This window comes from Oryctolagus cuniculus, chromosome 9 (assembly GCF_051225735.1).
Source record: "Oryctolagus cuniculus isolate XC-2025 breed Fujian yellow rabbit chromosome 9, ASM5122573v1, whole genome shotgun sequence".
NCBI classification, from domain to species: Eukaryota; Metazoa; Chordata; class Mammalia; order Lagomorpha; family Leporidae; genus Oryctolagus; species Oryctolagus cuniculus.
In genome coordinates, this window is record NC_142875.1 from 98772791 (window position 1) to 98785087 (window position 12297).

General features: G+C 45.2%; 1 protein-coding gene and 1 long non-coding RNA gene across 4 annotated transcripts in view; one reads left to right on the forward strand and one right to left on the reverse strand.

Moving 5' to 3' along the window:
* Positions 1 to 12297, reverse strand: part of NINJ2 (ninjurin 2) — a 175441-nt gene that overhangs the window by 132735 nt on the left and 30409 nt on the right. The window lies entirely within an intron of this gene.
* The window catches only part of LOC103349012 (uncharacterized), a 34331-nt gene that overhangs the window by 21772 nt on the left and 262 nt on the right, over positions 1 to 12297 (forward strand). The window contains exons 2-4 of one of the 3 annotated variants that reach the window (XR_007921228.3): positions 4550 to 4762; positions 8465 to 8685; positions 10733 to 10898. This is a non-coding gene — a long non-coding RNA (uncharacterized LOC103349012). Of the gene's footprint in view, positions 1 to 4549; positions 4763 to 8457; positions 8686 to 10732; positions 10899 to 12297 lie in introns of all 3 variants that reach the window. The other 2 variants (XR_016213439.1, XR_001793726.4) reach the window with 2 other exon arrangements.

Genomic DNA, 12297 nt, shown 5'->3' on the forward strand with positions numbered 1-12297 from the left:
ATGGCCACATGGCCAGGTCTGGGCCAGGCTGAAGCCAGGAACCAGGAACTTCCTCCAAGTCTCCCTCGTGGGTGCAGGTGCCCAAGCACTTGGGCCATCTTCTGCTGCCTTCCTAGGCACATTATCAGGGAGCTGGATCAGAAATGGAGTAACCAGGACTCAAATTGGTGCCCATATGGGATGCCAGCACTGCAGAGAGTGGCTTAACCTGCTGCACCACTGCACTGGGTCCTGTGTTTGACTTCTTAAAGAACCTCCAAACTGTTTCCATAGCAGCTGCACTATTTTATATTTCTATCAGTAACACAGAGTTAAAGTTTGTTTACATCTTTACCAACGTTTGTTATTTGGGGGGTTTTATTTTTAATAATAACCAGAGTAATGGGTATGAAGTGATATCTCTTTGTGATTTTAATTTGCATTTCCCTAGTGACTAGTTATGTTGATCATATTTTTATATGCTATTGACCATCTTGTATCTTCTTTGGAGATATGTCTATTCAAGTTCTTTGCACATTTTTTTAATAAGGTGGTATTTTTGAGATTTTTTTTTGTTTAGGGCTTATTTATTTTGGAAGTCAGAGAGAGAGAGAGAGAGAGAGAGAAAGATCAATCTTCCATCCACTGGTTCACTCCCCATATGGCCACAATGGCCAGGACTGGGCCAGGCTGAAGCCAGGAACTAGGAACTTCTTCTGGGTCTCCCACGTGGGTGTAGGGGCCCAAGCACTTGGGCCATCCTTCACTGTTTTCCCAGGCCATAGCAGAGAGCTGGATTGGTGCCTGTTGGGATGCTGGTGTCACAGGTGGCAGCTTTACCCACTATGCCAAAATGCCATCCCCTTGAGTTGTTTTTATATTATTTGGATACTAATCCTTTATCAGATATACGATTTGAAAATTTTTTCTCTCCCATTTTATAGGTCATCTTTCACTCTTTTTTTCCAGGCCATAGCTAGGAAGCAGGAACTTCATACGGATCTCCCACGTGGGTGGCAAAGGTCCAGGAACTTGGGTCATCTTCCACTGCTTTTCCCAGGCCATTGGCAGAGAGCTGGATTAGAAGAGGAGCAGCCATGGTCTCAGTTCTTCCTTTCATGAAAGAATACAGGCTACTAGCGTAAACTTAGTCTCTTGATATTACTTGTAGTTTTTTTTTTTTTTCAGTATAAAATAACTAATTAATTCTTGCAACCAGTGATATAAGATTAAGAGGAAGGTAAGCATTGGGAGTTAGCATGGTTTTGGCTGTGTGGTTAAGATAGAAATACTTGGTTTCTGAATTAGGCTAAGCCAAGGTAATAGTCTGAAATAGCCACTCTTATGGGATCAGCTATTTTGAAGTCACTGTCAGTTGACTGGGAGATATAATTTCTCCAGGCCATCATCATTGGGTCGCCTTCACAATGCATTGCTCTATGTGGAGAGCTGGTGTAGTAACTTCTTCTTGCTTTTATTTTGAATATTCATTTGTTTTTAAAATGTTCAGTTCAGTAGTTTTGTCTTTAAAGATCTACTTATTTATTTGAAAGTCAGAGTTACAAAGGGTGAGACAGGGACAAAGACAAAGAGATTTTCCATCCATTGCTTCACTCTCAAATGGCCTCAACAGCCAGGCCTGGGCCAAGCTGAATCCAGGAGCCAGGAGCTTCTTCAGGGTCTTCATGTGAGTGGCAGGGGTGCAAACACTTGGGCCATACTCCACTTTGTGGGGAGCAAACCGGACTAGACTGAGTTACTGGAATTAAGACTTATTCTATGCATCTGCTCTCCCACAATGTGGCGTTGGGAGAGAAGTAAACAGCTTCCGCACAGCTGCCTCCAGTTCAATCAATAAACTGTAGGACTTGCTCCTGATTGGAGAGCAGCGTACTCGGCGTGTGGGCAGCCGAGTTGGGATTGGCAGAGGAGGACTATAAAGGAGGAGAGAGACGGCATGCACCAGGAACATCTATGGGGAACATCTAAGGGAACCCGTGCAGCCCCCGAGAAAGCCGGCCGGCGGTGTGCCGCTCCCCTGCGGAAGTGGGGAATGCGGCCAGGGGGAACTGCCCTTCCACGGAGGTGGAAGGGATAGTAGCCAACCCGGGAAGAACCAGCAGCAAACCCGGGAAGGGCCGAGCAGACGAAAAGAACAACGCAGGGTCCTGTGTCGTTCCTCCACGAAGACGGGGAGCGACACACTTATTTTCCCAGGCTCATCAGCAGGGAGCTGGATCAGAAGTGGACACAAAATGGTGCCCATATGAGATGTTGGCATTGCAGGCGGCAGCTTTATCTGCTATGCCACAATGACAGCCCCAATTCAGTAGTTTTAAGGTTATACACAAAGTTGCATGAGCACCACCATTTTCTAATGCCTAAACATTTGGGTCACCCCAAACAGAAACCCATACGCATTAGCACTCTCCTACTTGCCTCCTCCTAGCACCTGTAAACCATTCATCTACATTCTGTCTCTAAAAACTGGCCTATTGTGGACATCTAATATTTGTGGGAATCCTATTGTATGTGGCCTTTTGTGTCTGAGTCTTCCATTTAGCATAGTGTTCTCAGGGCACATCTACATTGTTGCATGCAGCAGTGCTTCTGAGGTTCTTCCTGATTCCAGTTCTTTACTACAACCTGGGTGCCATACAATTCAATTCACGGCTGACACTAATTGCTGGGTTAGCGTAGACCCCACAGATTAAGAGCTCAATCCTACAACTGCCTGTCTTCACATGCCAGGTGCAAATGAGGTATCCAGGCTATCCACATTTCTAACCAGCCTACCACAGGTGTAGGGATTCCCATCATGGCCTCTCAGCTTCAGTAACTCAAGGGAGCACTTTACTTACTGTAACCAGTTTATTACAAAGAGTGTAACTCAGGAATTTCCAAATGGGAGAGATGCACCAGACAAGGCATGGGAAGAGTGGTATGTGATGCATCCTTGCCCTTTCCAGAGCACAGTTTAATGTGTTCACCATCCTGAAAGTTCTCCAAACTCTGTCAGTTAGAGGTTTTAAGAAGGTTGCGCTGCATAGGCATGACTGGTTGAAACATTGACCATTGGTGATTGAATTGAACTACCCCTTCCTGGAGGTGGGGGGTGGGGCTGAAAGTTGCATCTCTGTAATCATGACCTAGTAGGCTGGCTCCCATCCAGAAGCTCTCAACACACACACACACACACACACACACACATGCAAATACACTTATGTCGCCTCATTAGCACCAAGTCATGTATGATTGAAAAGAACTAATGGTGATTACAAAGGACACTTCTGTCATACTCATTACTTAATAAATTCCAAAAGTTTTAGGAATTCTGTGCCAGGAACCCAATAAAAAGAAAAAATATGTATTTCTTCTTTAAAGATATATTTGCTTGAGAAATGGAGAGTTAGTGAGCGAGAGAGAGAGAGCTCCCATTTACTAGTTCACTCCCCAGATATATACAATGGCCAGGCCAGAGCCAGGAGCCTGGAACTCAATCCAGGTCTCTGATGTGGGTGGTAGCAACCAGTGTCTTCAAGCTTCTGCAAGCAGGAAACTGGAGTCAAGAGCTGAAGCTGAGTATTGAACTGAAGCCACCAGTCTAAATACCTAGTCCAAATATATGTCTTCATAAAGTTGTCCCTTGGCATCTACAGGGGGTTAGTTATAGGGTCCCCTGTAGTTACCAAATTCATAAATGCTCAAGTTCCTTATATAAAATGACATAATACTTGCATATTATCCATACTTTTAATATGTCCAGATTACTTATAATATCTAACACAATGAAAATATTTTGTAGGGCTGCCACTGTGGCACAGTGAGTTAAAGCCATGGCCTGCAGCACAGGCATCCCGTATGGGCTCTGGTTTGTGTCCTGCCTGCTCCACTTCTGATCCTGCTCTCTGCTATGGCCTGGGAAAGGAGTAAAAGTTGGTTCAAGTCCTTGGGACCCTGCACCCATGTGGGAGACCCAGAAGAGACTCCTAGCTCCTGGCTTCAGATCAGCACAGTTCTGGCCTTTGCGGCTGATTGGGGAGTGAACCAGCAGATGGAAGACCTCTCTTTTTTTCTGGTTCTGCCTCTCTCTGTAACTCTGTCTTTCAAATAAATAAAATAAATCTTTTAAAAAAAAGAAAGAAATGCTTTGTAAATAGTTGTTATATTGTATTGTTTAGGAACTAGTCATGAGAATAAGAAGGTTTATACATATTACAGACACAATTTTTAGGGGGAATATTTTCAATTTGCTCTTGGTTGAATCCAAGGATGTGGGACTCCTGGGTATAGAGCTGACTGTATATCACATTATTTCATTTCTTTGAATGAATAATATCCAATTGAATATTCTGCTGCACGGATATATCACATTTTATCCTCTGCTTAATGGACACCAGGTGGCTATCGTGAACTGTACTGCTGTAAACACTCAGGTAAGTTTTCACATTGACGTGTGTTTCCATTTCTCTTAAGTAAATACCCAGGCTCAAAGGACAAAATACAGCAATTTGGTTTAAAGAGCTTATTTGACTTTCTTTTCTTTCTTTCTTTTTTTTTTTTTTTTTAGAAAAAAACTTTTAAGAGGCAGAGAGTCAGAGAGAGAGAGAGATAAAGAGAGAGAGATCAGTCTGCTGGTTCACTTCCTGAACGCCCTGAACAGTGTCCTAGCCCGGACTGAAGCTGGAGGAACAATCCTGGGGGCCATCTCTGCTGCCTCTGGGGATCCACTGGATTCAGGCGCTGGAGCCAGGAATCAAACCCAGTCCCTCCCGTGTGGCAGGTAGGTGTTTCAGCTGCTAGATCAGAAGTCCACTCTGGCTTTACTTTCAGTTCTAGAACCAGGTAACATACATTCCACAAAATAAATGTTCTGATGAGCTGAGCAGAAAAGGTTGATTTTAGGCAAAGAGAAAGCCTGAGGAAAACAAAAACAAAAACTCACACAGTGGGTTGGTCCTTCAAAGTTACTTTCCTTCTAAGGCAGGACAGGGAGACAAAACAATGCAGAAGTGAGTGATTGGTTGACATCAGGTTACTTTAGGTTATCTTTCTTTGCCTAAGGATTAAGGCAGAGGGAGCCTCATTCCCATGCCAACTGACACTGGTTGATTTGGGAAATTTGACTGTTACCTCTAACTAATCCTGATTTGTAGGAGAGTCAGATCAACAGCTTCCTTCTGGTTGGTTATGCAGAATTTAGCATGTGTGACTTCATTTTGTTTTTTAGCTTCATCTGTGTAGAAGCTCAGTACACAACAATGACCTCCTATAATTTTAACGCTAGGGGTGGAACTGATGGATCCAGTGGGGAAAATGTGTCTTGTTTTGAGGAGACAAACTGTCAAAGTGTTTTTGTAGCTTTCTAAATAGATTTCTATTTAGATTTGATCTCCCCATTAACTTCATAAACTCCTACTTTGTAAATAGTTTTTTACTTTCCTGCATCTGCCTGTCTCCCCTAATGCCTCACACCAAGTTGGAACTCAGTGACTATTTGATATGAACAGCCAGCGCTGTGGCACAGCAGGTTAAGCTGACACCTGCAGTGCTGGCAAACCATATGGGGGCCGGTTCAAGTCCCGGCTGCTTCTCTTCCAATCCAGCTCTCTGCTATGGCCTGGGAAAGCAGTGGAAGATGGCCGAAGTCTTTAGGCCCCTGCACACACGTGGGATACCTGAAAGAAGTTCCTGGCTCCTAGCTTCTGGCTTCAGATCAGCACAGCTCCAGCTGTTGATTGCCATTTGGGGAGTGAATCAGCAGATGGAAGACCTCTCTCTCTCTCTCTCTCTGCCTCTGCCTCTCCATAACTGTGCCTTTCAAATAAATAAATAAACAAACAAATAAATAAATCTTTTTTTAAAGACAGTATGTTCCTGATCCCAGGAGTCAGTACCAAAAACTGCCTATGGTCAGCTGCTTGATAGGAACACCTTCTTTTGCTTTCCTTACATAGTGTATTGAAAAAATTCAGGCCACTGTTGGTGTGTGTGTAGTGTGGGCAATGGACAGAGCATGGTGATGGTAGACGGTGGTTGACAGTACAGGGCATAGCAGTGGGATTTGAAAGGAGTGGCTTCCCCTGCTCTTTCTGGTCAAGCTCTCACACAGATTCTCTGAGAAGATTAGAATCAGTTCTTGGCCGGCGCCACGGCTCACTAGGCTAATCTTCCGCCTGCGGCGCTGGCACACCAGGTTCTAGTCCCGGTCGGGGCACTGGATTCTGTCCCGGTTGCCCCTCTTCCAGGCCAGCTCTCTGCTGTGGCCAGGGAGTGCAGTGGAGGATGGCCCAAGTGCTAGGGCTCTGCACCCCATGGGAAACCAGGAGAAGCACCTGGCTCCTGCCATCAGATCAGCGTGGTGCGCCAGCTGCAGCAGCCATTGGAGGATGAACCAATGGCAAAAGGAAGACCTTTCTCTCTGTCTCTCTCTCTCTCTGTCCACTCTGCCTGTCAAAAAAATTAATTAATTAATTAATTAAAAAAAAAGAAAGCTACTCTTATTAAAAAAAAAGAATCAGTTCTTATTCTGAGTGATATGTGTAATACAGAGTTACAGGGGCAGAGAGGGAAAGAGAGAGAGAGAGAAAGAGAGTTTTCTATTCACTGGTTCACTCCCTAGATGGCCACAATGGCCAGAGCTACACTGATCTAAAGCCAGGTGCCAGGAACTTCCTCCTGGTCTCCCACGTGGGTGCAGGGGCCCAAGGTCTTGGGCCATCTTCTACTGCTTTCCCAGGCCATAGCATAGAACTGGATGGGAAGTGGAGCAGCCAGGACTCAAATCAGAGCCCACATGTGATGCCCGCACTGTAGGTGGCAGCTTTACCTGCTACGCCACAGCGCTGGCCCCTGGACTTGGCCTTTATAACCAACCCACTCATAAAACCAACATTCCAAGCACATGTGCTCAGCGACCCAAGGACATCCCACAAGGCCCACCTCCCAGACACCATAACCAGATCAAGTCTCCTCTCTTCATCCAGTAACCATTAACAAAAGACTTTGGGGATCAAACCTTTAATACATGAACTTTTGGGAACATTCAAACCCAAACTATTATCTACAACTTAATATTCAGTGAAGTGAAAGACCAGTGGAGGGAGACAGCATAGGGGCGTAGTGGGTAAAGCCGCTGCCTGCAATGCCAGCATCTCATATGGGCACCCTACTAATGTGCCTGGGAAAGCTGTGGAAGATGGCCCAAATGCATGAACCCCTGCACCCACGTAGGAGACCTGGAAGAAACTCCTGGCTCCTGGCTTCAGTCTGGCCCAGCTCCAGTCATTGCGGCCATTTGGGGTGTGAACCAGTAGATGGAGAATCTCTCTCTCTCTCTCTCTCTCTCTCTCTCTCTGTAACTCTGACTTTCAAATAAATAAAATAAACCTCAAAAAAGAAAGAAAGGCCAGTGGAGGCTGGCAAGCAGTGATTCTGATTTATACATCACATCCTTGCTAAAAGCAAACCACCAAAAGAATGACCCAATGGAAGAAAATGTGGACAAGCAAGAACATAGAAGAACTCAGAGGGCCTTACTCAACCAGGGACCCAAGAAGCATTAGAAATGGCCTCCAACAGAGGCTTACTCACCACCTGCGAGGCATTCAGGCCATGCAAGGTACTCGACAGGCTGCTACAGCCCCTCCCGAGGTTTGCCTGTCTGCAGGAGGGCAGGGAAGAAAGACACTTGAGCTCCTGAAAGCTAAGCACTTGGTTGCTGGTGAAACTGAAGGAGGACCTGAAGCAGTTCTGCTGTTGCTGGAAGGCGGACCCTTTTCTGTTCAGGCATACAACGACAGCCCGGGCTGGGGAATGTGAGGGAAACCTGCCAAGTTTACAGTCTGCCTCACTCAGCCTAGACGGCCTTTGAGAGAGGAGCGTATCTTTTGACTTTGCAGAAATGACACAGAGGAGAGAAGGAACATTTCTCATGAGTGTAACATGCAGACAGTGTCAACATGCCGCTGAATCTGTTTTGTTCTAACCGTGAGAAAGCAAGACTTATCCCCAAACAGAAAAGAGGTTGTAATTGTGGGGTTTTGAATTTAAGGAGTCCAGAATGGCTCCTCCAGATAAATCCATCTCTGCTAATCATTGTTTACCATTGCAGTATTCTTTTATTTATTCATTTTTACAATGAAAATGAACTTTTCCTGCTCGTAAAAAATAATACATGGTTAAAAATCCAAGCATGGGGAGCATTGTAGTTCAGAATCACACACATACACACACCCACATGTGTGCGTACACACAGGCACACACACATATACACACAAATTCATACATGTACATGTACAACGAGGAACATTCAATTAATATTAACTCTGTAGGACATTACCAGGTGCAACCACAGTGTGGGCGAAACCACTTCCCCAAAGGCAACATGTAATATTTCCTGGCCAAATGGGAATAGTGCTTTACACTTTTTGTGCAGTGTTGTGTCAGTCACTTCCTTTTCTCCTTTCCTTTCATGAGAACACAGGCCAGGAGGCCACCTGCACAAGGAACAGAAGGCTTTCCAGAGCTGTGTGCTGATTGATGGCTACATTGAGAACCTGAACCAGCTTCACAATAACCCCTGTTTCTGTACTTCAAGCCAATTCACAAGCCCAGGGAGACCCATCAGGAGAACAAGGAGGAAATCGGAGAGAGTGTCATCCATTTATCCAAGAACCTACTCCTGCGGTTAAGTGTGAGATGAAGGTAGTGGGAATCTTCCTGTCGGGGTTGGGAGTTAACAATTCATAGCTGAATTTTTACCTTTAGTTAATCTTGGGTAGTGGAATTTGGGATTTTTTTCATTCTACAGATTTTTCTGTATTTTCTACAGTGAATTTATGTCGCTTTTAAATGCTACACAGAGCATTTAGTATGTTAACCTTATCTTCCTAACTACAAACTCTCTCTCTCTCTCTCTCTCTCTCTCTCTCTTTCTTTTTTTCTTTCTTTCTTTCCTTCTTTCTTTTTTTGGTCTGTTTCCCATACCTACAATTTAGGGCACATGGCAGGCACTTAATAAACTTTTGTTGACAGTCATTAATTTGGAGTCTTTTCCATAGCTATTCCTGGGGGAGGAGATTACACAGACGAGGTCTTACCTGGGTCAGAATGACCCTTGTGGAACTCACTGCCGAGTAGGGTTGAACGAATTGTCCTAGACTGATCTCTCAGGCATGTATTTCTACTTCGAATGAGCGCCCACACTCAAGATGCTGTTCGTCAGGACCCTGCATCAGGATTCTGTTACGTGCTGTTATTTTAAAGTTTGGATTGTGTTTACTGATTTGGAATGGGCTTGCCACCCACAGGCTTACTACTGGATGGTGTGGAGGTTATTACTTCATCCAGGAAGCCTCCTCTGACTTCCTTACCAGAAACAATCTTTCCTTTGACTAAAATTTCATCAGGCATGACATTTACCTCCACATCACCCGCCACTCTCTAAGTGTGTTTTAGAGTTACTTATGTACACACCTAACCTTCTCTGCTAGAGTTTGTGTTTCCTGAGACCTGGACCCATCCCTCAGTTACTCTGTCCTACAACAAGATAATGACCAATCAAGTAGTTACTTGTGTGCCAAGCCCTTTATGTGGACCAGTGATTTAAACCTTACAACTACTTCCCATGAAGTGTTTTTGCTCTCCACAGTACAAGTGAAAAAAATCTGAAGGCCAAAAGGGTTAATATCCAGCATAAGCTCAGGCAGCTACTAAGTGATGGAGCCTAGACTGAAGCTCCAGTAGTGTGAGTGCAAAGTCTATACTCTCAGCTACTGGGCCACAGCAGCCCCTAGCAATGACCCTTGCACATTGTAGCCAGGAAAGATGCAGAAAATACCTGTTGAATTCATTAACACAGTGACGCAAGAATATTGGGCAGCTGATAGTAGACTTGTCTCAGTTTCAGCTAGTTCTTCTGACCGACCATATTAGGACAGCTAAGGCTCCAAAGGGTTTAGCAGTAAAATTAGGGAATATTGAAGGGTTGAGCATCCAGACCACTATGAAACCAAGATATACCAATTGCGCTAGTGACATTAGAATCAACCTGAGACCCTGCTCTACAATCCCATGCAGACTTAACTGAGTCAGATAACTTCCTGTTAAAGAGAAGCTATGCATCTCAAAAAACTAAATTATGTTGCTTATTAGAACCTTGGTGTTGTGTGTGTCAGGAGGAGATAGCAATAACCTCATGGGGCTACTGTGAGAGTTAGTGGGGGAATGTGAAGTACCCAGTTCAGTGCTTGGCACATAGCCTGAACTGCACACATACTGGCCTTCCTTTCACTCTTCCTTCACTCCCACTTTGCAGCAAAGTCGAAAGAAGGCAAAAAGCCAAGAGGAGAGATGAGTGGATGACAGCTGGCAACAGAGATGTTAGTCACATTCCACAGGGCTAAGTGATTGTGAATCAGAGGTGTCATGGCCCACGCCCAAGATTCCCCAGAGCAGCCTTTAGTCTTACAGGAAACATTAGCCAGGAGAGGGGCAAGTGAGAGGCCTAATAGAAGGAAAAGGAAGTAGCTATTCCTAGCAGAGGGTGAAGTTCATTTGGGGGATTCCTTCACTGTAATCAGTATCTATCTTGTTGGCCAGGATTGGATTAATTTAAGGATATACAAAGATCTATAGATCTCACTGGGTCATCTATATTTTACTGAGGAGTAGGAAGATTAATTGCAGGCACCTGTTTGTCTAGTCACCCTCATTCACGTAAGCAACTTTGGAAATTCCTCTCTCATTCCAGAAACTTCTCAGCCTCATGCTTCTATGAAGCCTGAACATGTGTCTGGAAAAAAGGCAACTGAGACCTCGCTTTCCCCAAGCAGTAGAATCAGCCAATCTCAGCAAAGCTCCAAGTTTGTCTTAAGAATCTGGAAGGCTAAGAACCACTGCAACAACCCACATGTTAGGTAAGCTCCCTGCCCCCACCCCACTTCCCACGACAGACCCCTAGACAGAGATGTGCATGCAGGGTTGGGTAGATTGTTTGGTTTTGATGGGGAGTAGAGTGATAACACCTGGATGGGAGTGAGGGAACCAGAATTTGGTACAGGGAGAAGTTGAACTGTGATGCTGTTGCAACAGAGAACTCTGCTAAGGTTTTGGGGTGCTAGGTGCAGTGCAAAATTGCCCGGGTGAGGCAGAGTGTGGATCTTTGTGTCCTGTATTGGCCCAGTCATTTGCTGCTGGTTGACCACAGAGAAGGGCTGTAAACATATGCAAGGCAGCTCGCTCTCGCTGAGGGCAGTGCCAGGAGGAGGATTCAGCCCTGACACACCAACAGCTAGTGCTGCAGCTGCAGCTGCAGGAAGCAGAGGATCTACTATAGCTTGCTTGCTGTGTAACTGTGAGTTGTGTTTAAGGTTCAAAATCTAGGAGAAATTTTGAGCTATTGATTTATACAGAGGAAGAATAGGGGGTGGGGGAATGAGAGAATTTCATCTAGAGGTTGACTTGGGAAGGGGAGGGAATAGGGAAGTGATACAATTAGCAGCTTTCTGCAATAGAGATGGACGGTGTAGGGCTGGATGACCTCAGAGGCCATTCCAGCTATGTCTGTGGTTGATGGAGAATCCACGCATTTTTAATAACTTATTCATTTATTTATTTTCATTTTATTCAAATGGCAGAGAAATATCCATTCTTCTATTTGCTGATTTACCCCTCAAATGCCTAAGGGCCTATAACAGCCAGGGCTGGGCCAGGCTGAAGCCAGGAGCCCAGAACTCCATCCATGTCTCTCATGTAAGTGAGAGCATTAGTGGAAAGCTGGACTGAAAGCATGGAGTTAAGGCAGGACTCTAACCAGGCACTCCAATATCAGATGTGGGTATCTCAAGCAGTGACTCACTGCTGCACCAAACACCCATCCAGTGCACATCTCTTTTTGACCATAGAAGTTAGCAGCCAGTTTTGTGGTACAGTGCTTACATTCCATATGTGTACTGGTTAGAGTCCCAGCTATTCCACTTCTGATTCAGCTCCCTGCTAATGCACCTGGAAAAGTGGTGGAAGATTGCACCTATGTGGGAGATCCAGATGAAGTTCCAGGCTTCTGGCTTTGGCCTATCCTACCCCCGGCCGATGTGGCCATTTGGGGAGTGAACCAGTAGATGGGAGATTCTCTCTCTCTCTCTCTCTCTGTGCGTGTGTGTGTGTGTGTGCGTGCGTGTGTCCCTTTCTCTCTCTGAACTCTGCCTTTCAAATAAGTGAATCAATTTTTTAAAAGATTCTCTTCTTGGAGCTGGTGCTGTGGCGCAGCGGGTTAAAGCCCTGGTCTGAAGCACCAGCATCCCATATGGGCGCTGG